The following is a 26,247-nucleotide window of genomic DNA, read 5'->3' on the forward strand; positions in this document are numbered from 1 at the left end:
AGTGGCAGACCCATAGCAGTTTGCTTGATAAATATGGGATGGGTGGGTGGGTAGATGGATGGATGGATACAACCTACTGACACCCACAACTTAAACTATAGGTACTGTAGGAACAGAGATTGCACAGGCCAATGTAGACTTAAGAAGAAGACAGTAGAGAGGCAAGTAGGGAGAGAAATGGAGAGCAGAGAGTCCTTGGGCCACCTGGTTTAAAAGGAGAATCAAGAAGGCTCTGGGTAGACAGGAGAGAGTCTCTGTGCGTTTGCTTCTCTGTCTGCCAAAGGAGTGAGTTTAGGTCATCTATAAGGATCTTTCCAGCTTGAAAGCCTATTGAACCACAAATTGTTAGTGTCTGGTTATTAGGCTCTGGTCAACACAAGTGGTAGGCTACCTTCACCAGGAGATCAGCTGGAGTGGCAGGCATTTTTAAGTACTATTTTGAGGATAATCCTTAAATTTTCATCATAATTCACATGAGGAGCTATTTGTCCTCCTCCATGAGGAAATGCTTGTATTTCAAAAACTCTGCAAACACGAGCATGAGCCCCGTGCCATAGCATTGAATCTGAACGGCATTCTTTTAGCCTCCCTCTCCTTTCAAACAATGCTGCTGATTCCTCTGCGTGAACCTGCCAACTTGGGTGCAAAGAACAATGTGTCCCACAGCCGTCCCACCACACCCACCTCCTTTCCATCTGAAACCTGACCTCTGCTCCTTATTATAAGCCATTACAATTACCAGGCAGCAGAGACTACCAAAAAGTCTACACCCACACACAGAGTTGCTGTGAGCAAATTGCTCCGAGTGCGTTCAAGTTCAAGAGCATGAGGAGAAAGGCAGAGGGATTCTAATCTTTGGCCCATCACATGGAAGAAGAAAGAAAATCCTCATGTACCATGCTTGTGTCCTATAACGTTTATCATCTGAGATCACAGCCGATGAGTCTTTTCTCTGTGTCCCTTTTCCTCCCCCAGTCCTGGGTTAGGGCAACTGGCTTGGAATGAGAGCAGAAGCACTGTGCTGACCAGGAGGGGAAACAGCAGACTGAATTCTAGACGGAACCTCGAGGGCTGATAAATGGGGCCTAAGCTGGGGTAGCTGTGCATCTTGACCCACTCTCAGCAGCCCTTCAACACATGGTAGACATTGGGGAAGTTTGTGGCTGGAATCTTCTTCCAGGGAGAGAAAATATGTGTAAGTTTCCTAGGGCTGCCATAACAAATGACCACAAACTGAGTGGCTCCAAACAACAGATTTATTTTCTCACAGTTCTGGCAGCCAGAAATCTGCAGCCAAGGTATGGGCAGGACCTCACTCCCTCTGAAGGCTCTAAGACAGGATTCTTCATTGCCTTTTCCTATCTTCTGTTGGTACGAGCAATTCTTGGCATTCGTTGGTCTGTGGCCGCATCACTCCAATTTCTGCCCCTGTCATCACATGACCATAGTTCCTATGGGTGTCTCTGTGTCTTCACGTGGCCTTCTTACAAAGACCCAAGTCCATGGTTTTAAGGCCCACCCCAATCCAGTGCGACCGCATCTTAATTAAATATACCTGCAAAGACCCTAGCTGCAAATAAGGCCACATTCTGAAGTTCTGAGTTGACATGAATTTTGCGGGGACACCAGTCAACCCAGCACAATAAAGGGCAAAGGCCACAGCCTAGAAGTCAGGAGACCTGGGTTCAAGGTCGGACTCTTTCACTTGTTAGTTATGTGGACTTAGACAAGTCATTAGCCTGTCAATGCCTTTACTATAAAATGGGAATAACAACAACAATAACTACATCTCGAGGTTGCTGTGAGACTAGAGTGACAGTGACTGTGCACATTGTGATGTGGCAGTGACCTCGATGCTATGGCAGCCTCCAAGTTTACTTCCAGGCTGGCTAAACAGGAAGTCACAGAACGCTAGGTGGTAGGCAGCTTCTAAGACAGCCCCCAGTGCTCCCTGCCTCCTGCTACTCACGCCCTTGTATATCCCTCCCTGGAGTATCGAGTGGACCTAGTGACTTACTTCTAGTGAATCTGGCAGAAGCGATGAGCTGTCACTCCTGAGATTAGGGTATAAAATGACTCTGGCTTCCTTCTCGCTCATCTCTCTTTTGCTTTCTCACTCCCTCGCTGGGATGGAAGACAGCTGCCATGTTGTAAGCTGCCTTATGGCGAGGCCCACATGGCCAAGAACTGAGAGGGGAACTCTGGTCAACAGCCCATGAGAAACAGGAGGACCCTGCCAATACCACCCAAGTGAGCAGAGCAGCTGATCCTCCCCCAGCTAGCCCTGATCACAGCCTGGGACAGACCCTGAGCAGAGGACTCTGTCCAGATTCCTGACCCACAGAAATTATAAGATAATAAACGTTTGTTATTTTAAGCCACTGGATTGGGAGTGATTTTTTTATTTTATTTTATTTTTTACACAGCCATAGATAGCTAATTGCTATAGACTCAGTGTTTCTGCCCCTTCTCCCCCAAATTCTTAAGTTGAAACCTAATCCCTAGTGTGATAGTGTTAGGAGGTGGGACTTTTGGGGATGATTCATCTCATGAATGGGATTAATGCCTTTATAAAAGAGACCCCAGAGAGCTCCCTTGCTCCTTCCACCATGTGAAACAGGAAGTGGGACTTCATCTGACATCTGGCAGCACCTTGATATTGGACTAACCAGCCTCCAGAACTGTGAGAAATAAGTTTCTGTTGTTTATAAGCCACCCAGACTAAGGTATTCTGTTATACCAGCCCAAACAGACCAAGACATTAATTTGGTTTTTAAAGTCAATTTAAAAATTGAGAAACAAGAGGAAAGAGATGTGCGGGTGGATGAAGGACCACACTTCCTGAGCCCTGGATTATGTAATATTCACAAGTCCAGTCTCGCTCTCAGCCACACCTGTCTTCACAACTGATGGTTTGATTACAGGACCAGAGTTGAGGTTTGAGCAAAGGGGCTCACGGGCAGAAGGCACACAGCTGTGCCAATAACACACACACTTGCTCCATGAGGGAGATGCAGGGACAAGGGCTCATGGCTACAGCTAAGGCTTGTCAATTAGTTTGTTGAGCAGTATGATTTTTTTTTTTCTAGCAGGGGACACATGGGACCAGAATGGGTAATATCAATGTGTGACCATTTTAAGACCTTAGTGCCTCATTTAACTTATGCATATGTAATATATCATGAATATTTGGTGCCTTGTATACATTATGTGTGTTATAACTATTTAATGCCTACTTGGTCTTTTCATCCTCTTTTATTTTATTTTTTTGTTTTAAAAAAGTAATTGCTTACCCTTACTATTGTTACTCATGCCATCTGCTTTACTGGCCACATCTTCACCACATTTTTACCTTGCTTAGAATGCCTTCTGTCAAGCCTATCAAACTCCTACCCATCCTCCAAAGCCCATCTTTAGTGCCGCCTTCTTCAGAAAGCCTGCCCTGACACTCCAGCCCATGGGGTGCACATACTAGGTCACAAAAGCTAATTGGTAATTTTTCAGGAATTTTGAGAGCTGGTTATTGAACTCGGGCATTATTAAAAATTAAATTATATAAACTTACAATGAAATAAATTATGTTAAAGACAAGGGTAGTAAATGCTCAGAACTCATTCCTTCTCAAGTATTATAATACACTTGACTATACTCTATGCTTGCGTTTATTAATTATCTGTTGCACCATTGCGGTGGAACTACGTTGAGTGCTCTCGTGCACCTCTTCCCAACTCCACTTTTCATGAAGTCAACCTGGTGACTTGAAATTGATCATGGTGGAAATATGGTGTTTACACCATGGAAAGTGGCACATGCTACAAAATAGAGCTTTTATTTTCTTCCCAGGGAGCTAGTTGTTAAACATTTACCAACACCACCACTGACTCCAGCCAAAGTAATCTCCCTGAATTCTAAACTCTCATAGCACTTCCTGTCTTTTCTGCTCAATAAATGGGCATTTTAGCATTTGCTGCCTTAGTTACCAGCTAATTTCCTGAGTGTGTATGTGTGTACACGTGACCGTGCACATTTTCTCCCCCTAACTGGGTTGTTGCCACCTTTAGGGGCAGGGACAGTGTCCCTTTTGGCCTTCCTGAGCCCCCTTTTCCTTAAATAACTGAACAAAGTTCATTCCCCTCCCCAGCGTGAGAGCCAACACCCTCTCCAGGCTTCCTGGCACTCCTGGGGGCTCGTACTTCCACCATCTCCAGCACTGTTGTTCTGGCTCCTTGGCCTCTCCCTGCCTCTGCTCTCCTGTTTGTGCCCCACATTAGCCCCTACTGCTCCCTTTTGTCCCCACAGCACTATGGACACAGCATATACCTTTACCAAGGGCTTGAAGCGCATGGACTGAAGAACAGCACAGAATCGGCAATAATTCAACATGAGGCATCACTTCCTGATACAGCCATTCCCATCACCAAAACTCTCTCCATGTTCTTTTTCCTTGGTCCTCCCCACCAGGACTCTTATCTCTATGTTTGGGGGTTCCCAAAGCTCCAGTTTCCTTATCCACCAAGGGAAAACCACAAGTCATCTAACTTTATGATGTCAACAGATTTTCTCTGAATCCCTCCCCAACTAAGGATCCATCTTTGTATATTAAGAAAAAAAAAAGATTATGAGAAAAACTTTCAACCAATTGAATATAGAATAAATATACCTCAACATAAAGGCTGTATATAACAACCCCATAGCTAACATTATATTCAACAATGAGAAGCTGAAAGTTTTTCTTCTAAGATCAGGAAAAAGACAAGAGTGCCCACTCTTACCACTTTTGTTCAACACTAGAGGCCCGATGCACGAAATTCGTGCAAGAGTAGGCCTTCGCAGTTGCGGCTGTCTGGATCCCTCCCTCACAGCTACAGCAGCTGCAGCCATGGCTTCATCCCAGAAGGACGTCCGGAAATACACCCAGTCTAATTAGCATATTATGCTGTTATTATTATAGATAATATTGGTAGTCCCAGCCAGAGCAATTAGACAAGAAAAGGAAATAAAAGGCATCCAAATAAAAAGGGGATACGTCTTTAAAAGCTGTCTCTATTTGCAGATGACATAATATTATATATAGAAAATACTAAAGACTCCATAAAAAAATTTGTTGTAACTAATAAATTCAGTGAAGTTGCAGGATACAAAATCAATATACAAAAGTCAGTAGTGTTTCTATATACTCATAATGAACTATCAGAAAGAGAAATTAAGAAAGCAATCCCATTTACAATTACCTTAAAAAGAATAAAATGTCTGAGAATCAATTTAACCAAGGAGATAAATTTAACTACCAAAAACTATGACACTGATCAAAGAAAGTGAAGAAGACACAAAGAAATGGAAAGACATTCCACACTCATGGATTGGAACAATGTATATTGTTTAAATGCCCATACTAATCTATAGATTCAATGCAATTCCAATGGCATTTTTCACAGATATAGAACAAAAAAAATCCTATAATTTGTATAAAACTACAAAACCTCTTGAATAGCCAAAGCAATCTTGATGAAGAAAAACAAAGCTGAAGGCATCACACTTCCTGATTTCCCACTATATTATAAAGCTCTAGTAATCCAAACAGTATCGTACTGTCAGAAAAACAGACACATAAATGGTGTTGGAAAACTGGGCAGCCACATGCAAAAGCATATAACCAGACCACTATTTTACACCATACACAAAAATTGACACAAATTAAGACTGGGACATAATACCCAAAGCCATAAAACTCCTAGAAGAAAATGTAGGTAGTAAACTCCTTGGCATGAGTCTTGGTGATGACTTTTGGATTTGATAACAAAAGCAAAGGCAACAAATGCAAAAATAAGTAAGTGGGACTACGTCAAATGAAAAAATTTTTGTACAGCAAAAAAAAAAAGTCAACCAAATTAAAAGGCAACCTACACAATGGGAGAAAATATTTGCAAATCATATCTTTGATAAAATATATAACAAACTCATACAACTCAATAGCAAAGAAACAATCTGATTTTAAAATGGGCAATGGATCTGAATAGACTTTTTTTCCCAAAGATGATATACAAATGGCCAACAGGTACCTGAAAAAGTGTTAAACATCACCAAGCATGAGAAAAATGCAAATCAGGACCACCATGAGACATCACCTCACACCTGCTAGAATCACTATTATCATAAAGACTCGAAATAAGTGTTGGCGAGAATCTAGAGAAAAGGGAACCCTTGTGCACTGTTAGTGGGAATGCAAATTGGTAGGGCCACTATGGAAAACAGTATGGAGGTTCCTCAGAAAATGAAGAATAGAACTACCACATGACCCAGCAATTCTACTCCTGAGCAATTATCCAAAAGAATGGAGAACAGGATCTTGAAGAACTATTTGCACACCCATGTTCACCACAGCATTATTTACAATAGTGAGGAGGTGGAAGCAACCTAAATGTTCATCAACAGGTGAATGGATAAACAAAATGTGGTATGTACACACAATGGAATATTACTTGGCCTTAAAAACTCTTAAGATGGCAAATTTATGTATTTTCATCACAATTTTTTTTTAAAGGGAAGGAAACAGACTAATCTTCCCATTCTAAAACTACGTGATTCTCTAACAGGACTCTAGACACATTACAAGACAATCATGTGTGAGCCTGATATAAATGAAATCCTGGGGTCACCCTTCAGCATCGCTGTGGATAAGAGGTGTGTTTAATGAGGTGTCCAAACATTGCAGGGAGCCCACTTTTAGCTCTGGGACAGTCTGGACACTGTGTAACCTTTTTACAACTGGGATAAAGTCTTCTACCGGGGCACAAGGCACATGCCTGTCACCTCCAACCACCACGCGCCACACCCAGGCAAATGGGCTTCCTTTCTGCCTGCAAGCAGCCTGCTGGGAAACCTCGCCGACTTAAATGAACTTAGAAGCGAGAAAATACCCCTTTTACTCTTTGTTTTGTGAATAGTGTTTGCGTACAGCACCGTTCCCTCTACAGCCACACTAGTCGGCTTATCAAGGGCTCATGCAAAAGGGTGGCCGCTCACTGTCATGGCTGCTTTGACACTCGCCTCCTCAAAAATCATTTTATCACTTTACCCCTTTAAAAAAAGGAGGGGGGGGGAAGCAGCAGATGTTTGAGATGAGGGTCAGATGTTGCTAGAGACCAGGTTTTTTGTTTGTTTGTTTGTTTTTAAACATACTTTATTGATTTTTTACAGAAAGGAAAGGAGAGGAATAGAGAGTTAGAAACATCGATCAGCTGCCTCCTGCACACTCCCTACTGGGGATGTGCCCTCAACCACAGTACATGCCCTTGACCGGGATCGAACCTGGGACCCTTGAGTCCACAGGCCGACGCTCTACCCACTGAGCCAGACCGGTCAGGGCTGGAGACCTGTTTTTCTGCAAGACAGTTCCCACGTGTGCTTTGCTCTGCTTCTCCCCAGTGTTTCCAAGCAGCGTCTCAGGACAGAGTTTGGACTCGGGCCTGTACCAGAGTGGTTTGAGGTCTGGAGCACCCCTTAAAGGAGTTGTAATGTTTTATCTTTAAAAATATATTTTTATTGATTTCAGAGAGGAAGGGAGCGGGAGAGAGAGAGAGATAGAAACATCAATGATGAGAGAAAATCATTGATCGGCTGCCTCCTGCACGCCCCCCACTGGGGATCAAGCCTGCAACCCGGGCATGTGCACCTGACTAGAATCAAACCTGGGGCCCTTCAGTCCACAGGCTGACGCTCTATCCACTGAGCCAAACCTGTTAGGGCGGGAGTTGTAATGTTCTTGACAGACTATCAAAATACTTGTGTCCTCATCTGGAGTTTCCAGTCTGTGTTTGCACTGAGCCCCATCCAGCTCCAAAGGGAAATAAAACACCAGATGTGTTCTTTGCGGCAGGTTATAGCCAGATATGGACCAACCTTTATTGTCAGTGGCACCAAATTCGGCACCATCTGCCCAGCCCGGAGACTCCAAATAGCTCCCCATGGCCGAGAGTCTTATGTGGACAGGGGGGTTGGAAGAGGTCGAGTTGCATCGGGCAAGTGCAACTCTGGCCACCTCCCAAGACTGAAAACATTTATCAGAATGATTTTCAGTCCAAATTAACATCAGATGATTTTATCCACGGTGCCTCCCTTTATGTCACAAAATCAAGCATTTTTAGAGCTAAAAAAACGATCTTGGAGATCTTCTAGGTCAATACCCTCAACCTACCAAGAAGGAAACTGGCGGGGGGGAGGGCAGCGAGTTGAAGAGGGTCGGCAAAGGACGCCTGCTGCTGGTAGCAGAGCCTGGGCCACAACCAGTGGGGCCCCCTGACTCCCTAGGTTGGCGGCTTCCCACTCCTGCCCGTCAGAGTTACCAAAACATTGACAGCCCACCAACATCAGTCAATATTTGCTACGACCAAATGCCAGCAGAACCTGGAGATCCTGAAATTTGCACTCATGTGGTTTGACGTGTTGGGCTGGAAAAAGGTTTTTGACTTCTCCATAAGGGATCTGTTTGTTTAGCTCGCCCTGGTGGAGTGTTTTGTACCCCCTACACCAGATTCACACTCAGTCAAATGCTCCACAAACACCCAGCCCATGTCTCCTGTTCCTGCACCCCCGCAAAGGACCCAAGTGACAAACACCTTCTGGTCCCCAGACAGGCTGACTGGGTAGCAGATTAGAACTAGTGCTCTCTGGTATTTGGTCCCGGGGACCTCACTTGATGGAGCCACTGAACCAAAGTCAGGGGGCCTGGGTTGGGACCACTAACCGTAATAGCTCTCTGGCTTTCCTCCCAGTCTCGGTGAATTCTGCCCTCTGCTCTCCCACCTGTCATCCCCCATTCCTCTTTTAAGCCTTGGGTGAGTCCATTCCAGAGGAAGCCTATCCTACCTTTTGAAAGTCAAGGGGGCCAGGCTGGGCACACGTGGTTTAAAGCAGTGTTCTGCACAACTCTCAAGCACACGCGTTATTTCTCTGCCTGGAGGCATGAGAGGTCTACAGGAGAGGGTGCGAAGGACCTGGACATCAGACAACAAGGCAGCTGGGTCTCAGAAGGTCAGTTTGATTATAAATGCCTTAGAGCCGTGGGCGGCAAACTCATTAGTCAACAGAGCCAAATATCAACAGTACAATGATTGAAATTTCTTTTGGGAGCCAAATTTTTTAAACTTAAACTTCTTCTAACGCCACTTCTTCAAAATAGACTCGCCCAGGCCGTGGTGTTTTGTGGAAGAGTCACACTCAAGGGGCCAAAGAGCCGCATGTGGCTCGCGAGCCGCAGTTTGCCAACCACGGCCTTAGAGGGATCTGGCTTTGAAAGGGAGTTGAAATGTTCCCACTAATTGAGGAAGATGAGAGGATCTTGATGTGGCGACGGGTGCATCCTGTCCCCAGGCCCCCAGGAAGGTCACTGAAACATGGAAACTCATCAGCCGTAGGAGAGATCGCTAAACAAGACTTTGAATTTGAGGGCCTATTTTTAAAGAGTGCGTGTTTCTCATTAAAAGTCCTAAATCCGGCGATAGAATGAATGGCCTTAGTTTCTATTTCAGTTTTGTTGATCAAAAACCTGGGTTCAGGATGTGCCCCTTTGACAATTTCCCAAAGCACGTGCCTTCCTCCTACAGCTCTCAGAACTCGTCTCGCCAGGGCCCACGTCCTGCCCTCGGGGCTTCGGCTTTCTCTTGAAGCCCTGAGAAAGGTCACGCAGGGAGTGTCCCGGGAATAAGCCGAAGACCCCTGCGTGGAAAACAGTGCAGCCTTAGACCACAGAGCAGTTGTGGGGGCCCCCAGAGGCCAGGAAGATGAAGGCTTCCAGATGAGCCGGTGATGGGGAGGCTCACACACAGTCAGGAGTATGCTGGTCATGGAGGCTCATCCTGCTAAGTTAGGGGGCAACTAGCTTCAGCTCTCCTTTGGACCTCTTGCTCTCTCCCGACCCCAGTGATTCAGAGATGGAAGATTTGGCGCTGGCCGGCTTTTCTCAGTAGTTAGAGTGTTGGCCCACAGACCGAAGGGTCTCTGGTTCGATTCTCGGTCAAGGGCGCATACCTCGGTTGCAGGTTCCCCAGCCCTGGCAGGGAGGCAATTAATCCATGTGTCTCTCTCGCGTGGACACCTTTCTCTCTCTCTCTCTCTCTCTCTCTCTCTCTCTCTCTCTCTTTCCTTCCTCCTTCCCTCCCTCCCACTTGTTCTTCAGAAATCAATGGGGAAAATATTCTCAGGTGAGGAGTAAAAGGAAAAAAAAAAAGATTTGTACAGTCAATCCTCCAGTGACTTCAACAGTAATTCCTTACAAGTCTGTTTCACTTGCAAACTTTCCCAGTGCTTTCGTAAACTGTTTCCAGTTGGGTTCCTCAGAGTGGATTCCTGTGCAAGAGATTTACGATGGGGGTGCCTCCCTATGAGAAGAAGTGGGTGGGGGAAGCAGCTCCAGCAGCCCAAACGCCATCCCCAAAGGAGGTCTCGGGTGGGAGTCCCCGGAAGCAAAGCACTCAGACACGGGACAGGCGCACAGAACCAGTAAGGGGGCCCCAGGAGGTCTGGGTGCAGCAGCGACAGCGTCTGCTCCACTCGGGCTAGCTCAGCTGGGCCCTAAACAACTCAAGGAGGCAGGAGGGATTCCGCCCTCCATTCACAGAACAGAGAAGCTAAGATTTTTTTAAAAAGCTGCAGCTAAAGATAGCCACGGGGATGTAAGTTTCGCACAGGGCAGATAGTCATTAGTATCATAGTTAACAAAATTATACAGGTTTCAGATGCACAATTCCACAACACATCACCTGTACACAGTATCATGTGTTCACCATCCCAAGTCAAGTCTCTATCACCACTTACCCGCCCCCCCCCCCCCCCCCGGCCCCGTACCCTCCTCCACCTCCCTCTACCCCTCCTCCTCTCAGGAATCACCATACTGCACTCTACAACTTAACTACCCCTTTGAGAAATCTTACTGAGGCAATTAACAATGAATAAAGATAATCTAATACACTGGTTCTCAAACTTGACTAACCATTGAAATCAGTGTTACAAAATATTAATGACTCGGGGCGGGGGGGGGGGGCAATCTAGGTTCGGTGCCAGGTGGGTACTGGAAACATCGGGGGACACTTTGTAAAAAATGTGGTTGTCTAACCGCCGTACACCTGACACCAAGACAAAATACTGAAAGTAAACGGTAATTGAAAAATAAAACACAACACCCAAGGAAAGCCACAGGCAAGGTCACACATTCGGTGTACATAACAAAGCGTGCCGAGCTCACCTGCTGTGCTCCGACCCCCCGGCTCTTCCCTCTCCCACAGAAAGGATGCTTCTCGCTGCCCACGAAGGAGTCCCACCTGGCCAAGGCGATGCGCGTCCACGCAGGCAACGTAACTGGGAAGTCAAGTCAGCTGCGTCCCACACCAGCTGCAATTACTTTGGGTCTTATTGATGTTATTGATGCTGCAGCTTCTTCGCCCCTAAATCAGAACAGCTAATGAGGATTTGGGAGCAGTTTCGTACTTCCTAACCCCCTCGCCTCTAGGAAACAGACTTCAGAATAGGGTTGTCTGATGAACAAACTCACCTTGCATGGTGCCCCCCCAGTACCTGTGCTGTTCCCATCTGTGTGATACCCTCCCCTCTACGCACATCCCCCTCACCCCACAACCTTAAGCCTCTGAGTAAGCCTTGCCGGATGCCCCCACCGTCCCACGGCATCTGACCTCCTCGGACATGGGCTGTACAGCCTTTCGGTGGTATGTGCTCCTGCCTTACCTTCTTAACGGGCTGGCTTCTTCCTGCCCAACCCGGACCTCATTTTCTTAGGCCTAGCTTGTTAGGAGCGCTGATGCCACATCGGTGTGTCCTCTGCAAAGTCCCGCAGAGCACTTCAGAAGCAGGAGATGTTTGGGCAGCATCCGGTCACTCGATTTTGGAGACAGAAAAATGGAATCACCGAGAGCAATCTGCCCAGGCAAATCCTGAGCCACGGGCAACACTCAGCTTGGAAACGCCTCCTCTCTCTCCGCTTTCCTTGTTGACGCTGGGAAGGGCCTGAGAGGTCCTGGTGGAAGATCACCCCCGTGAGCACTGGCGGAGGAAGGGGCGGGCTCTGGAGGCAACACGCCCACCTGAGCTAATAGCTGTGTGGTCTCAGGCAAACTCGCTTCACTTGTTTCTGCCTCTGGTTTCCACTCTGTAAAATGGGTTTAATAATAGCACCTGTTTCATGGGGTGATGGGGACCGAGTTTCGTGCATCTAAAGAACTTTGAGGGGCTCAGAGCAAGCATTCTGAATAGATGTATCTATTATTATTATTATTATTATTATTATTATTATTACTCTTGTTGTTGTAAGAGTCCAGGAGAGGAAGGAGTTTGCCTAAGCGTTCTGTACCTAGGAAGACTGTGCCCACGTGTCTCGGTGAGGCCTCCCCTGACCACCCTGTTTAAGTGGCAACCTTCCCCTTGCCTGTCCTCCTTATCCCCCACCCCGGCTTGTCACCTCCTAACCTACTGTGTCATTTACTTGTTTGGTTTGTTACTTGTTCACTAGGGCAAAGCGAGGGCGGGGGCCCTGCCCATTTTGTTCACTGCCCTATGCCCAGTGCCCGGAACAGCGCCTGGCCCACCGGGCACTGTGTATTTATTTACTGACGGATGAAGTGGCATGTCTGGGATCCAGTGTTGCCTCGGTGGCTGTGAGCAGCCCCACATGCTGGCCCGGTGATGACGTGGGGTGGGGCTCCCCGTGAACGGCCCTCCCTCTATAAGCCCCTATTCCCACACCTACACAGCCACAGTGACACTTCCGCAGCAAACTGCAGAGAAGGTTCCAACCCCACGTGCGGGCACTGCCTGGATTGGAAGGAAAGACACCTGGGCTGCAGGCAGGGCCACGTCTGGTTCCCAGGGTGGCTGTTACCCAGCTGAGTGGTGGGCAAGGCCTTCTGCCTCTTCGGACCCTTCTCTTGGGCATGGGGGTCTCCAGGCCTCTCCCAGCTTCCTCGGTCCCAGCTGCAAGGCTTCCTTACTTGCAGAACCCAAGAACGTGGAGCCCCCCCTGGCCTTCCTGGTTGCCCCTGATCCAACCCAGCAAGGGCGGCGCTGCTCTCGAGGGAGAGGAAGTGCAGGGAACAGCCACGGCCCGGCCGGCGCCCCTGGGACCGGCCCTTGTGCAGCAGGGCTGGACCCTGGCTGGCCGCTTTGAAGCCGAGCTCCTTGCTTGGGTGGGGCCTGTGTCTGCATGGGCACTTTTTTTCCCTCCTATTGCCAAGCATTTCCGCTGCCAGTGGCATTCATCTTTCCCAGGAACTCCCTTCAGCTAAAAGAGAAAGGAAAAGCAAATAAAAGACACCCTCCCTGAACTGGGAGACTTTCCTTTTCTGCCGGAGTCCTTGATTAGAACAGCATTCTGCCAAGTGTGGCATCCTGTTCTGGCCCTGCCCTGCTACTCCTCTCCCTGGCGGAGCCCGCAGGGCTGCTCGGGAGGGAGTCAAGGCGGCGGGCGCTGGGTGGCCTTGGGTGGTTGCTGCAAGGTCAGCAGTGGATGAACTTTTGGGACTCGGGGACATGAATTCAAGCTGTCAGCCAAGTGTGCGAAGTTGCCCAGCTGAAACTGATTAACTTCTCTCTCCCAAGCGCCTGCGCTCGCGCTCGCTCGCTCTCTCTCTCTCTCTCTCTCTCTCTCTCTCTCTCTCCCCCTTAATAGCAATTTATGCACATTGCCTGCTGGACGATTTAAAAAGATAAAAACGTCCAACCGGCATGGCTCAGTGGTTGAGTGTTGACCTATGAACCAGGAGGTCATGGTTCGATTCCCAGTCAGGGCACATGCCCAGGTTTCCGGCTTGATCCCCAGTGGTGGGCTTGTGCAGCTGATCAGTGATTCTCTCTTATCATTGATGCTTCTATCTCTCTCTCCCTTCCTCTCTGAAATTAATTTAAAAATATTTTTTAAAAGGTAAAAACAACCATATCATCTTTCTGTTCTAATATACCTCTTCCACTTGGGTGACAACACTTACAGGCATGGAACCCCCCCGCCCCCCAGGGACTGAATTCTGTGCAGAAGGCTCTGCCGACAGCATGGAAGCCACTTGCCACATGTGGCTGCTGAGTGTTAGAAATGTGGTGAGTTCAAACTGCGGTGGGTTATACGTGTAAATACACACTGGATTTCAAAGGCTGCATATGACAAAAAATACAAACTGGCTCAATCATAATATTTATATTGTTTACAGACTGAAATGATCATGTTTGGGATATATTGGGTTAAATAAAATATATTACTAAAATATTTTTTTTAATGACAACTAGGAAATTTGAAATTACATGTATGGCTCATATTACATCCCATTGGATTATCTATATAGATTAAAGCCTAAGCAACTGAACAACCGAACGACCAGTCGACTGGTTGCTATGATGTGCACTGACCATCAGGGGGCAGACGCTCAATGCAGGAGCTGCCCCCTGGTGACACAGCCAACCTCCTGCGGCCGCTCCCCTCAATCACTGGCCAGGCCGAGGGACCCCACCCATGCATGAATTCATGCACTGGGCCTCTAGTGCTGATATAAAACTTAGTTTTCTGCCCTGACTGTTGTGGAACAGTTTGTTGAGCATCAACCTATAAACCAGGAGGTCACAGGTTTGATTCTCAGTCAGGGCACATGCCCAGGTTCCAGGCTCAAACCCCAGTGTGTGTGTGTGTGTGGGGGGGGGGGGAATTGCAGGAGGCAACTGATTGATGTTCTGCTCTCACATCCATGTTTCTCTCTCTCCCTTCCTTTCTCTCTCTAAAAATCAATAAAAATATTTTAAAACACACTCACACACAAACCCCCTTAGTTTTCTTAGAATTATTTATCTGAATTCAAACAAGACCAACATTTTGCCCACCTTCCTTGGATAGTCAATCCATTTTCCCAGGTTGCAAGATAAGCAAGAGCAATCATTTACTTCTCAGTAGTTAGTCCTCCCAGAAGCTCTGAGAATGGGGGGGAGCACAGGGCTGCCATCCGTCTGTCAGGAGCTCCGGAAGGAATTACATTTTCATTTTTCTCTGCAGGCAAGCCACGGTAATTTCTGCAATGGATGGTTTTCATTTCCAGCTGTACCTCTAACTCATTATCCCAGAATCCTCTTTGTAAAACCACTGCTCTCCTAATTCACCAATTAACAGAAGGTCCATGGAAAGCAGCTGTTAGGGATAGCTCTGGTAGGAAGTGTTTAGGAATAAGTCATATCCTTATTGCTACTATGTGCTGCCCTAACTTGAATATCCTAAGAGAAATTTCTGTGGTCCTCGGGAAGCACGAATGCCAATACCAGCTCTCTGACTAGTAACTGCAGGACCTGAGAAATCCACTTCCCTGGCCTGCAATTTTGTCATCTACAAAGTTGACAGGGGGGGTTCCAAAATTCCTTTACCCTTTGTCCTAGAGTTAAAATTCCTAACTTAATAAAACACTAGATCTTTCAGTATTGCATCTTAATTATGACAAGCTTAATGATGTGTCATGATTAAGGTGCAATAATTTTAAAAATGGGACTTTTTTGTTAGTCAACTTTCTGATATTCTGTAGGAGTTTTCTGACTACCTTATAAAGATTTTCCCTCTTTTCGGTTTGGGGTTATCAAATCAAAGCAGTGAAGCAGGTACCTGATGGTTTATAATGAAAACCATATCTGGTTGTGCAATCACCCCAGGGTAGCAGTTTGGTCCTGTCTATCGAGAGCTGCAAAGTTCATCTCCCATCGGCCTTCTTGGAATCCATCAGAAGGAAATTAGCAGAAAGTTGAACAAAGATTTACATGCAGAGTTCATAAGCCAAACTACTTAAAATTAATAGTAATAGTAATTAATAATCGTAATTGGAGTCAGATGTCCAGTAATAGCTGACTAGTAAGATTGATAAATAGAGTAAATCCATACAATGGAATATTGTTACGGCATTAAAAATTGCTTTAAAGAACTACTTCACAAAAAAAAAAAAATAAATAAAAAATAAAAAAGAACTACTTCACAATAAGGGAAAATGTTCTCAGTATCTGTTTTCTAAAATGGGAGAAAATTCTTCAAAATCTTAACAGTCATTTTCCCCAAGTAGTGGCATTTATGAGTGATTTTCATTTTCATAGTCCTACTTTTTCTACGTGTCTTCCAAATTCTTTAATAATCCCAATTACTTTAATAATCAGAAAAACGATAACTTCCAAAAAGAAACTCATTGCACTTTTCTCAGCCCTGTGGCTGAGAAATTGAACTTGACCCTGTAGATAATGGAAAATCATTAGACAACATTGGTATAATACTAGTGTGACTTCCTTGTTTCTTATTTGCTTTGTTTTTTATCATTCTGGAGACTAAAAATGACGTTTCTACGTGAGACTACAGAGGTGTTGCTTATTAATACAGAGCATTCAAATAAAGATAACCTTGGCAAACAAGTCTTGAGGTTGAAAAAATAAAAGATAGCCTTTGTTCCATCAAATAAAAATATCACAGAATTGAATAAACACTCCTGGGCTTCCCACACAGCCAGAGCAAAAAGGCAAGTCAATTACCCAGCTAATCCCGCCTTATTCATGGCGCTTCCAGCTCTCCTGGAGGTGGCCCACCTAGTCCTAGTTCCTTTCAGAAAATAATTAAATCCCGAGCCATCCAAATGCTAGAGGTAACATGGATGTTCCTTCCAGAATTCTCTTTTCTGAATTCCTGTATTGTACAGGCCTTCCGATCCTTTCTCAACCTTTGACTTCCTCTGCTACCCTCGAGAGTTGCCAAGTTCCCCACCGAAAGATCCCTAGAGGAAGGCAGTTACAAGAACACTGTCAGCTCCCTGTGACGGAGCCCCGTTTTCTCATTGAAATGGAGATTTAAGGTCAGGGAACCGCACCAAACGAAAACAGAACAAGCTCATCAAAATGCAGGTCCCTAAATTGAGACAAACACTGCTTACTCTTAATTTCTAAGAGAGATGGAACAGAATGCCACTGGGTTCCCAGAACACGTGGCCCTTTTCCCTGCCGAAGCAAAATAGATTTCATTTCCCTTCTATTTTAAGGCTTGGCCCCGTGTTTTTGTGCCTATTCTCGTCGTGCTTTTTACCTCATCTCTCTTACTGACTTCTAACGTTTTTATCTCTGTGAGCCACCTTAAATGCTCTTTGGAACCGGACACACGCATCCCAACAAATAATTTTTGAAGGCCCTCATCGATCATGCCACTGATCATGCCACTTCCCCTCCCCACCCCCACACACACTTTGTTTTCTGAAAGCCTGGTGTGTGCGAAAGGAGACAGCTGTCTTAACCTCTTCACCATCTATATTCTCAGCCGGTGCTGGCAAAAAGGGAGTATGGAGAACATCCGCCAGAAGGTCCGTTATCTGTGCCCCAGGAAAGATACCATGTGCTATGGACTGAATGTTCCCCCCGACTCTACACACACACACACACACACACACACACACACACACACACACAAATTCTTACATTGAAGCCCTGGCACCCGATATGATGGTATTCAGAGGTAGGGCCTTTGGGAGGAAATCAGACTTAGGTGAGGTCATAAGAGTGGGCCCCCATGGTGGGATCAGTGCTCTTACCAGAAGAGGAAAAGACACCAGAGCTTCCTCTCTCCACCATGTGCGGACACAGCGAGAAGCTGGACCCGAATCCGACTTGGTCTTGGACTTCCCAGCCTCCAGAACTGAGAGAAATAAATGCATGTTGCCAAAGCCACCCAGTCTGTGGCATTGCGTTATAGCTGCCTGTGCTAAGAAGCCATAATTGCACTGGCCAGGCTTGAAGGTCTAACCTCTCAGGGGGTCTGGCCTCTAAGCCCCCTGGCAAGTCACGCTCACGGACCCCAGACAGCGCTGATGGGGTTGCATTAGCTCCTTGCTGAGTGCCCGTGACTGGTGTAGCCCTTCTCAGCCCTGTGCACCCCAGAGCCTTCACCGTGTCGTTTCTCTCTCCCTTAGACAAACTAGAACCACCGTCCTTACCCGTCTGAAGCTCACAGCAGCATTTCTCACACTCCCGGGTTCTTGGGGGAGCGTCCCAGGAAGTAAATCCCCTCCCCCCAACCCCGCCTGTGTGTTTCTGGAAGCTAGCCTTTCCTCTGACAGCCAATGGCGCAGTTTCCATCAAGCCTCGCCATGTGCCATCTCTCTAAATGCATGGCTAATTTACTTCTTTTCTATTTGCTTCTATGAAAACCAGTCACCATAAATTACATATTGCGTTTTTCCAGCTTGGGCAGACATTCCGGTTGATGACAATATGTTAATTATAGAAGCTGGCACTGAATGGGGGGGCAATGAGGAGGGTGTGATTCTAAAACCTGTGCCATTGCCAAAATCTCTGCTGCCTACTATGCAAGCTGGTCCTGTTTCCATGAAGGGTACAGTGGGGCGGAGTTAGAATCAGTATCCTGAAATTAATCTATATGAAACCTATGTAAAGTCGTGACCTTGGGCTGTGATCAGAAGGCAACTTACACTTTTCATCTCTGAATTTTAGCTGGTGAAGGTGACCTTCCCCTTGGAATGCCAGGCTCTCGGGGCCGCAGATGTAGAGACCTAGTGCCTAGTTCCAAAGGCAGAGCCTGAGAAGGAGCCTGAGGCATGTGGTTTATGGAAGGAGTGCCTCTCGGGAAAACCCCTGTGGGGGTGAGAGAAGGAAGGCAGAGCCAGGGGGGCTGTCAGGTGAAGGTGAGCTGGGACCTGAAACACCAGGGCCACTGGGCCGTGTCCATAGGGCTGCCAGGCAGGCCCTTGAGGTAAGGAAAGCCTGGGTGAGCCCTGCGGTGGCACAGAGCTTGGAGGTGAAGGCCCTGACCTGGTAAGAGGATGCAGCTGGTTCTTTAGGCGAAACATCTGCGTGACTCATGTATGCAAACCTCCCACATGCTAGCAATCTGAAGTGGTTGCCCCTGGAAACAGAAATAAACTACGGCCTAATTATGAAGACATTTCCCTAGCAAAGAGCCAGCTGCAGCAAACGTTCCAATGTGAGAATGCAGGCTGAGGTTGGAGGTAATAACGATTTACATAAGGGAACGTAGCTATTAACCTGGTCCAATGTAAAATATGGAAATGGCACTTCTTAAGAGAGAGGGGGAAACTAACTCAGGACACAAGTTTACTGCCTGTAAAACCCGATATCAAAAAATTCCCTCTCGCCCTGACCGGTTTGGCTCAGTGGATAGAGCATCAGCCTGCGGACTCAAGGGTCCCAGGTTCGATTCCGGTCAGGGGCATGTACCTTGGTTGTGGGCACATCCCCAGTAGGAGGTGTGCAGGAGGCAGCTGATCGATGTTTCTCTCTCATTGATGTTTCTAACTCTCTATCCCTCTCCCTTCCTCTCTGTAAAAAAATCAATAAAACATATTTTTAAAAAAATTCCCTCTCGTAAGAATCGGCACCAGGCAGGCATTTAAATATTTAGCATCTTCTTCTGAGATGTAATTACCGCTCTGCTTTGGCATCTGTGTCGGCTGTAGCCTCCGCATGGACGGGCTGCCATGTCACTGACTTGGCAGGTTTACCCATCTGGCCTTTGAGCAGTTGGTCATTTTTCAGTCTGGTGGCGAATGCTTCCCTCCCCACCACTCCATCCCGCAAACAGGTAGGTCCCCCCATAGCTCCCAAGTCCAACAAAAATCTCAAAGAGCCCGGCTGGCTGGCGTGGCTCAGTGGTTGAGCGTCGACCTGAAGGTCATGGTTCAATTCCCGATCAGGGCACATGTTCGGGTTGCAGGCTCCATCCCCAGTGAGGGACATGCAGGAGGCAGCTGATCAATGATTCTCTCTCATCATTGATGTTTCTATCTCTCTCTCCCTCTCCTTTCCTCTCTGAAATCAATAAAAAAATATATTAAAAATAAATAAATAGATAGAATAAATAAGTAGAAAAGCTCAAAGAGAACCAACAGGGGAGGGTTGGTTTTCCCATCAGTGGCCTGCCTTCTGATCCTTCCAGAACATGCAGCTGCCAATCCAGTTGTGACATTGGGTGGGCAGCTCAGGAGCCCAGAAATGACATATGCCGAAATGACATACCCTGAGGGCTAACATCTGCTTGTTGACAAAGTGGGTGGGTCACCGTGAGGTGACCGTGGAAGGACAGAGCTGGGCTGGACCAAGCTGGGAGGCCTTGGCACACAAACCAGAGTCAGCTGGCAGGAAGGCATAGCCGCTGCCATCTGATGGAGCGTGAACCTGACCTTCTAACCCGATGAGTCATCTCGTCTGGGTTTCCCCTTGGTTTTCTGCAGGATTTACAGTCATCAAGGTAGCACTGATGTCAAGGAAATCACTTCTCGGTTTCTTTAAGGCCATATACTGTGTCAACTAGTGGTCTGCCCAGCCCAGAAATTCCAAAGTGAGCAGACTGCGCCTTTCAGTGAGGAGCATTGGACCTCCTCCAGCTGTTGTACAGATGTGCCTTCGTCCCAAGGAATCAGTTTCTGTGGGTGAGTTTCCAGCACTGGGGACCAGCCAAGAAGCATCTAGACCCCCTAATCACGCGAATAAATGAGTCTTCTCCCCTGTCAAAGTGCACTGCCAACTCTGTCCCAGGGTCCCCAAAGTGCCACCCACCCCCTGCTCTAGCCCCTGCAGTAGGAAGGTGAGTCATGTGCTGGGACTGGCAGGGATGCTGACCTCATCCAGCTGGGGCTGGGGAGACGGGCCTCACACCTGCTTTTGCTTTGCAGTCTTCAAAGTCAAGTGTAAGCGTGCAGCCCCTTAGGTCAGTGCAGAGGACAGACCTGACACCCTGCTCACTCGCCCACCACCATCCACAGGCCCTGAGGGAGCTCCGTGGAACCCCCTGGGATCCCCAGGGACGTTTGGAAACCACTGATCCAGGGCAACTCCATCTACGCATGAGAAATACCCAGGCCTGATGGGGAAGCCGCATTTCCAACTCTCACATGATCTGTGGGCATGCTGGGCCCGGTCCCGCCTGCGTCCTCAAGCAGATGGCCTGTCCCACAGGCTTGAGAAGGCCACATCCCTTTCCAGGTCAACTCCTCTCCCCACTTCACAGCTCAGCACCAAGTGCCAGACTTGGCTTTTATTGTTCTGGGACCGAGGTCCCTGTTGCATCAGCTGCACCCAAGGCCCCAGCAAACTCCTCTGGCCCCGGCCTCACCTGTGTGTGTCCTGGGAGGAAGGCAGCCAGGCTGGGCAGCCGCTGTTTGCCTGGTTGAGGCAGAGGATAGCGTGACTTCCTTTGTTTGATGTTACTACCTTGTGAGAAAAAATAAAGCCACAGGCTCCACACCGAGGCTGTAGGTGTGACTGGTCAGTACCGTCTGCCTCAGGGGTGGAGCCGGGCTGAGGCTGGGGGATGAGAACCACCAGCTACACTGGACAAGGAGACAGACAAACGGCAGGGAACATCCTCACTCTTCTGAGTGCTGGAGTCTGCCTGCCTCCCCGAAGGGGCATTTCCTAACCCAGGAAATGACGCAGGCCTAGCACCTCTAGTCCCTTCTCTTCTGTCTTGTTCTCTGCCTCTGCCCATCACTTTCCCCCCGTGCTTCTCTCACTCATTCTCTAGACTGTCCCTATAAGTTTCTACTTCTCTGCCTTTTTCTGCTGGCTCTTTCCTTCTGTGTTTCCATCTCTCCTGCTCTCTCTGTTTGCCCTTCGGCTGCATGCATGAACACACACATGCATGCCCACATGCACATGCCATACACACATGCATGCCTACATACACATACCATACACACATGCACAGCCCCACAGCTCTGTGAAGGTTGCATTCACAGAGCCACACACAACCACACACAGAGAAACATGCACACACTAGCATGCACATGCCATACATACATGCACACACATACAAAACCCCACATAGCTTACACTCACACTGAGTAACACATTCACACATACACAGAATCATGCACACACGTTTTCACACACGTACATATGTGTGCACACACATGCACCCCCACACTCACCCTGCCCTCTGCAGGCCAGGCTAAATTAACCTCAGAAGACTAGATTGGTACCCACAGCTTGTTGACACCTCTTTGTATTCAAAGTGATTGGTAACCATAGGGTGTCTCAGTTAATCCAATAGGTCCAAGGCTCAAGGCCAAGAAACTGGGGGCGGGGGGCCCTGAAGCAAAACGGGCTCCAGCCACACCCCCCAGGAGAGGAGCCTCCTGTATCAGCCACTTGAGCAGGTGGTGACTTTAGGAGCCAGAGCGCTAAGAAATGGGACGCCTCATATCTCTGATGCTTGTGTTGGAGTTTGGAGCCTGTGTTGGTTTAGATTTTCTGAGACTGGGTTTAGAAAGGAAGCGTTATTTTGAGGAGGGAGATCCTAAGCACACTGGTTTGGGTGGCGGGTGGTTCTAGTCTCATGTGAAGAACTTTTTAGGAGAGATGCAGGGTTTGCTACTAAAGTCAAAGGCAAGATGGCAGATTCACCAGCTCAAGGAACGGAGAGACCTGAGGGATTCTGAGTGTTCTCCAGGGCCCTGCTACAGATCCACTGCTGACATCACTGCCGTTAGCTTCCCGCGGCCCGGTGACCTCTGCTCGCCATGCCAGCGGCCCCATGTGGAGGACACCACCAACTGAAATATTTGTGCAGAAAATTATTTATCAGGTTGAAAGGTAATAAGCAGGAAATGCAAAATACTTTTTTAAATCTATTTAAGGCAAATGCATGGTTTAGGATTCCCTGTTGGATAGTGGCTGGCGCCCTTTATTGCAAAATCAAGTACCCTTACAGCCATAATGATGGTGGTAACAGCTGAGAACCAGCAAAGGTAATCTGACAAGGAAAAGAAGGGTAAAACAGAATATTTAAAATTAGGGTCATTCCAGAAAATCTGAAGCATATGGAACTTTTCCAATACTTAGTCATCACCAAGGGCAATGCTATAGAACTGGGTAATAATTAAGGCTTAAAATTAATAAATCCCCCTATGCATCATGAAAATGTTAAATGAAGTTTAATGTATTCCATTTAAGTAGAAAGGAATATATGTGTATGTGCACATCTCCATATATATATATGAAGAAATATATATATGGAGATATATATGTATAGGATTAAAAAAAGAGTTAACCTTTCTAAAGGTTAAAATGTTAAACTTGAATGTTTAATTTAAAATGTTAAAATTTAAACACTCTAAAAGTTAAAAATGTTCATCTTACCAAATGTTTAAAATAAAAAATGTGTCACGTCCTAAATGAATAAATCTTCAGCTATTTGCAAGAACTCATTTATCACCAGGGCATATTTTGTAAGAGTCCACGGTGATCGAGATGTCCCCGGGGGTGATTTATAAGCAATTCGCTAATACCTCGCAGTTATGAAGAATTGGTTACTTTCATATATTTTGAGGGCATGCCAATCCGGACTAGGGCAGTGGACTAGCTGTCTAACGCTGCTAAAACAAATTGTGACAAACTAAGTCATTAAATAACACTCACTTATCTTAGAGTTCTGTAGGCCAGAAGTCCCAAACAGGTCCCACTGAATTCAAGGTGTTGGCAAGGCTGTGCTCTTTTCTGCAGACTCTAGGGGAGAAACCATCTCCATTCCTTTTCCAACTTCTAGAAGCCGCCCACATTCCTTGGCACGTGGCCTCCCCCTTCCATCTTGGAAGCCGGCAAAGGCTGGCCGAGTCCTTCACACATTGCATCAATCTGAGCCCTTCCTTCCGAAGTCTCATTCGCTCCCCATTATTAAGGGTTCCTGTGATTAAATTGGACTTACCTAGACAATCCAGAAAAATCTCCCCACGTCAAAGGTTTCGAACGTTAATCGTTTTTGCAGGTCCCTAATGCCTTGTACGCTAACATATTCACAGCTCCGGGGGATTTGAAGGTGGCTATCACTGGGGGGAAGATAGAGGCCAGGACTCTAGACTTGGAATTGACCATGGTCAATGCACCCTTCAGAATGTAGCAAACTCGCATGACTAGAGTAAGGCACGGAATTGCTCCGAACTTTTGCTTTCTCCTTGGGTCAAATAAGAAACATAGGAGGGGTTCTCTATTTCACTCGCCATGTCAGACAGCAGTCTGAGGCCGTCGCATTGCGTGAAGCATTAAAGGCAGTCCAGGGGCGGGGCTGCTTGCAGTGTCCTGGGGGAAGCAGGGCACTGGGAGCCCAGCCATGTCAGGACACATCAGAAACAACCGCCTCTGATCAAATAGCTACTGAGCCCATATGTCGGGTTTGACATCGTCAAGCAAGGGTGTAGAGGGAGCTTGGCTGCATTTCAGGAGACTTGGGCTCTAGCGGTGATAGCAAGACAAGGATGATTGGGAGGGAGAGACAGAGATCATTGAAACCCTTGAATCCCTGGACTCAAGCTGTATATAATGTAGGGACTGCATCAGCACACGTATGACTCGAACTCCTGGCAGGATGAAATAGGGCTGCAGTGTCAGGAGGAACCTGCTACCCGGTTCATGCCTCTAATCCACCCAATTCTGTGTCTCTGATACAGACACACAAAAAGCCAGGTTGGGGGATGGCTCATACAAATTGAGGCCATCCCTCCACTATGCCTAATTCCCCTCCAATAGTCCATCGTGGTTCTACCTTTCTTTCATGTATTTAATCTCCTTTTAAAAACTCGAATGCAGTGACATAGACCTTTCAGAACCCTGAAAGGATGGGGAGTCGATGTTTAAATAGCACAGAAAGGAGTTTGTGAAATGCCATCTGTGTTCCCACTCGAGATCATGATGGACTTGCTATCTGCCTCCCGGGGGTAAGGAGCCCATGGGGAGGCCCCTGTTTTGTAAGCTTAGTGTTGGCAAACATGACAAATACCCAACTGTCCGGGTGTTTATAAAGTACCTACTATATGCTTAGCAATGTGCGTGTTCACCATGTTGGAATGGAATTTTCCACAGGGAGTTGTGGGGGTTTTGTTCTTGTTTTGACACATTCAAACTGATGTCATGCTATAAAAGTACAAGCATGGTGAACAATCTGAGGCGTGGAAGGTGCGTGGGAGGAGAAGGATGGGAGAGAATGGTAATATAAAAATTCCACCTTACAGACACTCAAGAGATGATAGGGATGGTTAATGGCACAAAAAAAACAAAGGCCTAGGTATACATTTGGAGTTGGGGAGCTAACTGGTGGAGAGCCTGAGGGTAGTGTATTTGTTTGTTTGTTTTTAAATATATTTCTTATTGTTGATAGTATTACGATATCTCCCATTCCTCCCCCCTTTACCCCTTTCCTCCCAGCCCCTGCCCCCTACCGCATGTCTTTAGAGGGTAGTGTATTTGGCAGGGAAGGAAGGAGAGGGGGAGGGTAGTGATGCAGGGGGTGGAGTGGATGGGGGGTGGAGTGGGGGGGGATCATATATGAGAGCCAAATTCACATCTCTCAGGGCAGGAAGTCAATAGACAATGTCTAAAGTTGACAAAATAAAAAATAGCGGTATCAGCATTTTAGTTAAAGATAGGGAAACAACCATGAGAAACAACAACAACAACAAAAAAAAAAAACAGAAGTGGGAAAATGCAGTTAGCTCTGGGAGCAGGACTGGGGTTGCAGAGCGGTGGGCAAAAGTCGGTTTATATTCACTCTAGAGGCCTTGTAATTGATTTTCTAAAAACCAATGTGTATGTTATCTGATGAAAAAAAAGTTAAGCAGATGTATGTCATGAAGAGTCCCTCTTTTATGTTTATAATATTCTACTCTTCCAGAGAGGTTTAATTATTTTAAAGAAAAATGTGCCATTGCCCAGCTGGTGTGGCTCAGTGGTTGAGCGTCAACCCAGGAACCAGGAGGTCACAATTCGATTCCCCGTCAGGCACATGCCTGGGTTATGGGCTCAATCCCCCATAGGGGGTATGCAGGAGCCAACAGACAGATGGTGTTTCTCTCTCATAGATGTTTACATCTCTCTACCTCTCTCTCTAAAAATCAATAAAAACATATTTAAAAAAAGAAAAATGTGTCACAATTAAAGATATTAGCTACATATATATAGTGTATGTATCACATGTAGAATGCATGTATATAAATTCTAATTACTACATTGATTTTTTTTCATTGTTTGCCAACATTTCATTATAAAAAATTTCAAACAGACAAAAAGTTGAAGGAGTTTTACAGAAAATACCTATATACCCACCACCTAGATCCTAAAATTAACATCCTATCTAATAAAAGAGTAATATGCAAATTGACCATCACTCCAAGACACAAGATGGCCACCCACAGTGGTCAAAGATGACTGCCCTCATGTGGACACAAGATGGCCACC

At 46.7% G+C, this 26,247-nt stretch overlaps 1 long non-coding RNA gene across 8 annotated transcripts in view; it reads right to left on the reverse strand.

The window, feature by feature from the left end:
- LOC307112416 overlaps positions 1-26,247 on the reverse strand; it is a 101,691-nt gene that overhangs the window by 46,066 nt on the left and 29,378 nt on the right. For 2 of the 8 annotated variants that reach the window (XR_013814702.1, XR_013814703.1), the window contains exons 2-3: positions 11,737-13,285; positions 11,316-11,438 (exon numbers count right to left, since the gene is read on the reverse strand). This is a non-coding gene — a long non-coding RNA (uncharacterized lncRNA). Of the gene's footprint in view, positions 1-11,315; positions 11,439-11,736; positions 22,549-26,247 lie in introns of those variants that run through there. The other 6 variants (XR_013814704.1, XR_013814705.1, XR_013814706.1 and 3 more) reach the window with 6 other exon arrangements.

Source organism: Cnephaeus nilssonii, assembly GCF_951640355.1.
Source record: "Cnephaeus nilssonii genome assembly, chromosome: 16".
Lineage (NCBI taxonomy): Eukaryota > Metazoa > Chordata > Mammalia > Chiroptera > Vespertilionidae > Cnephaeus > Cnephaeus nilssonii.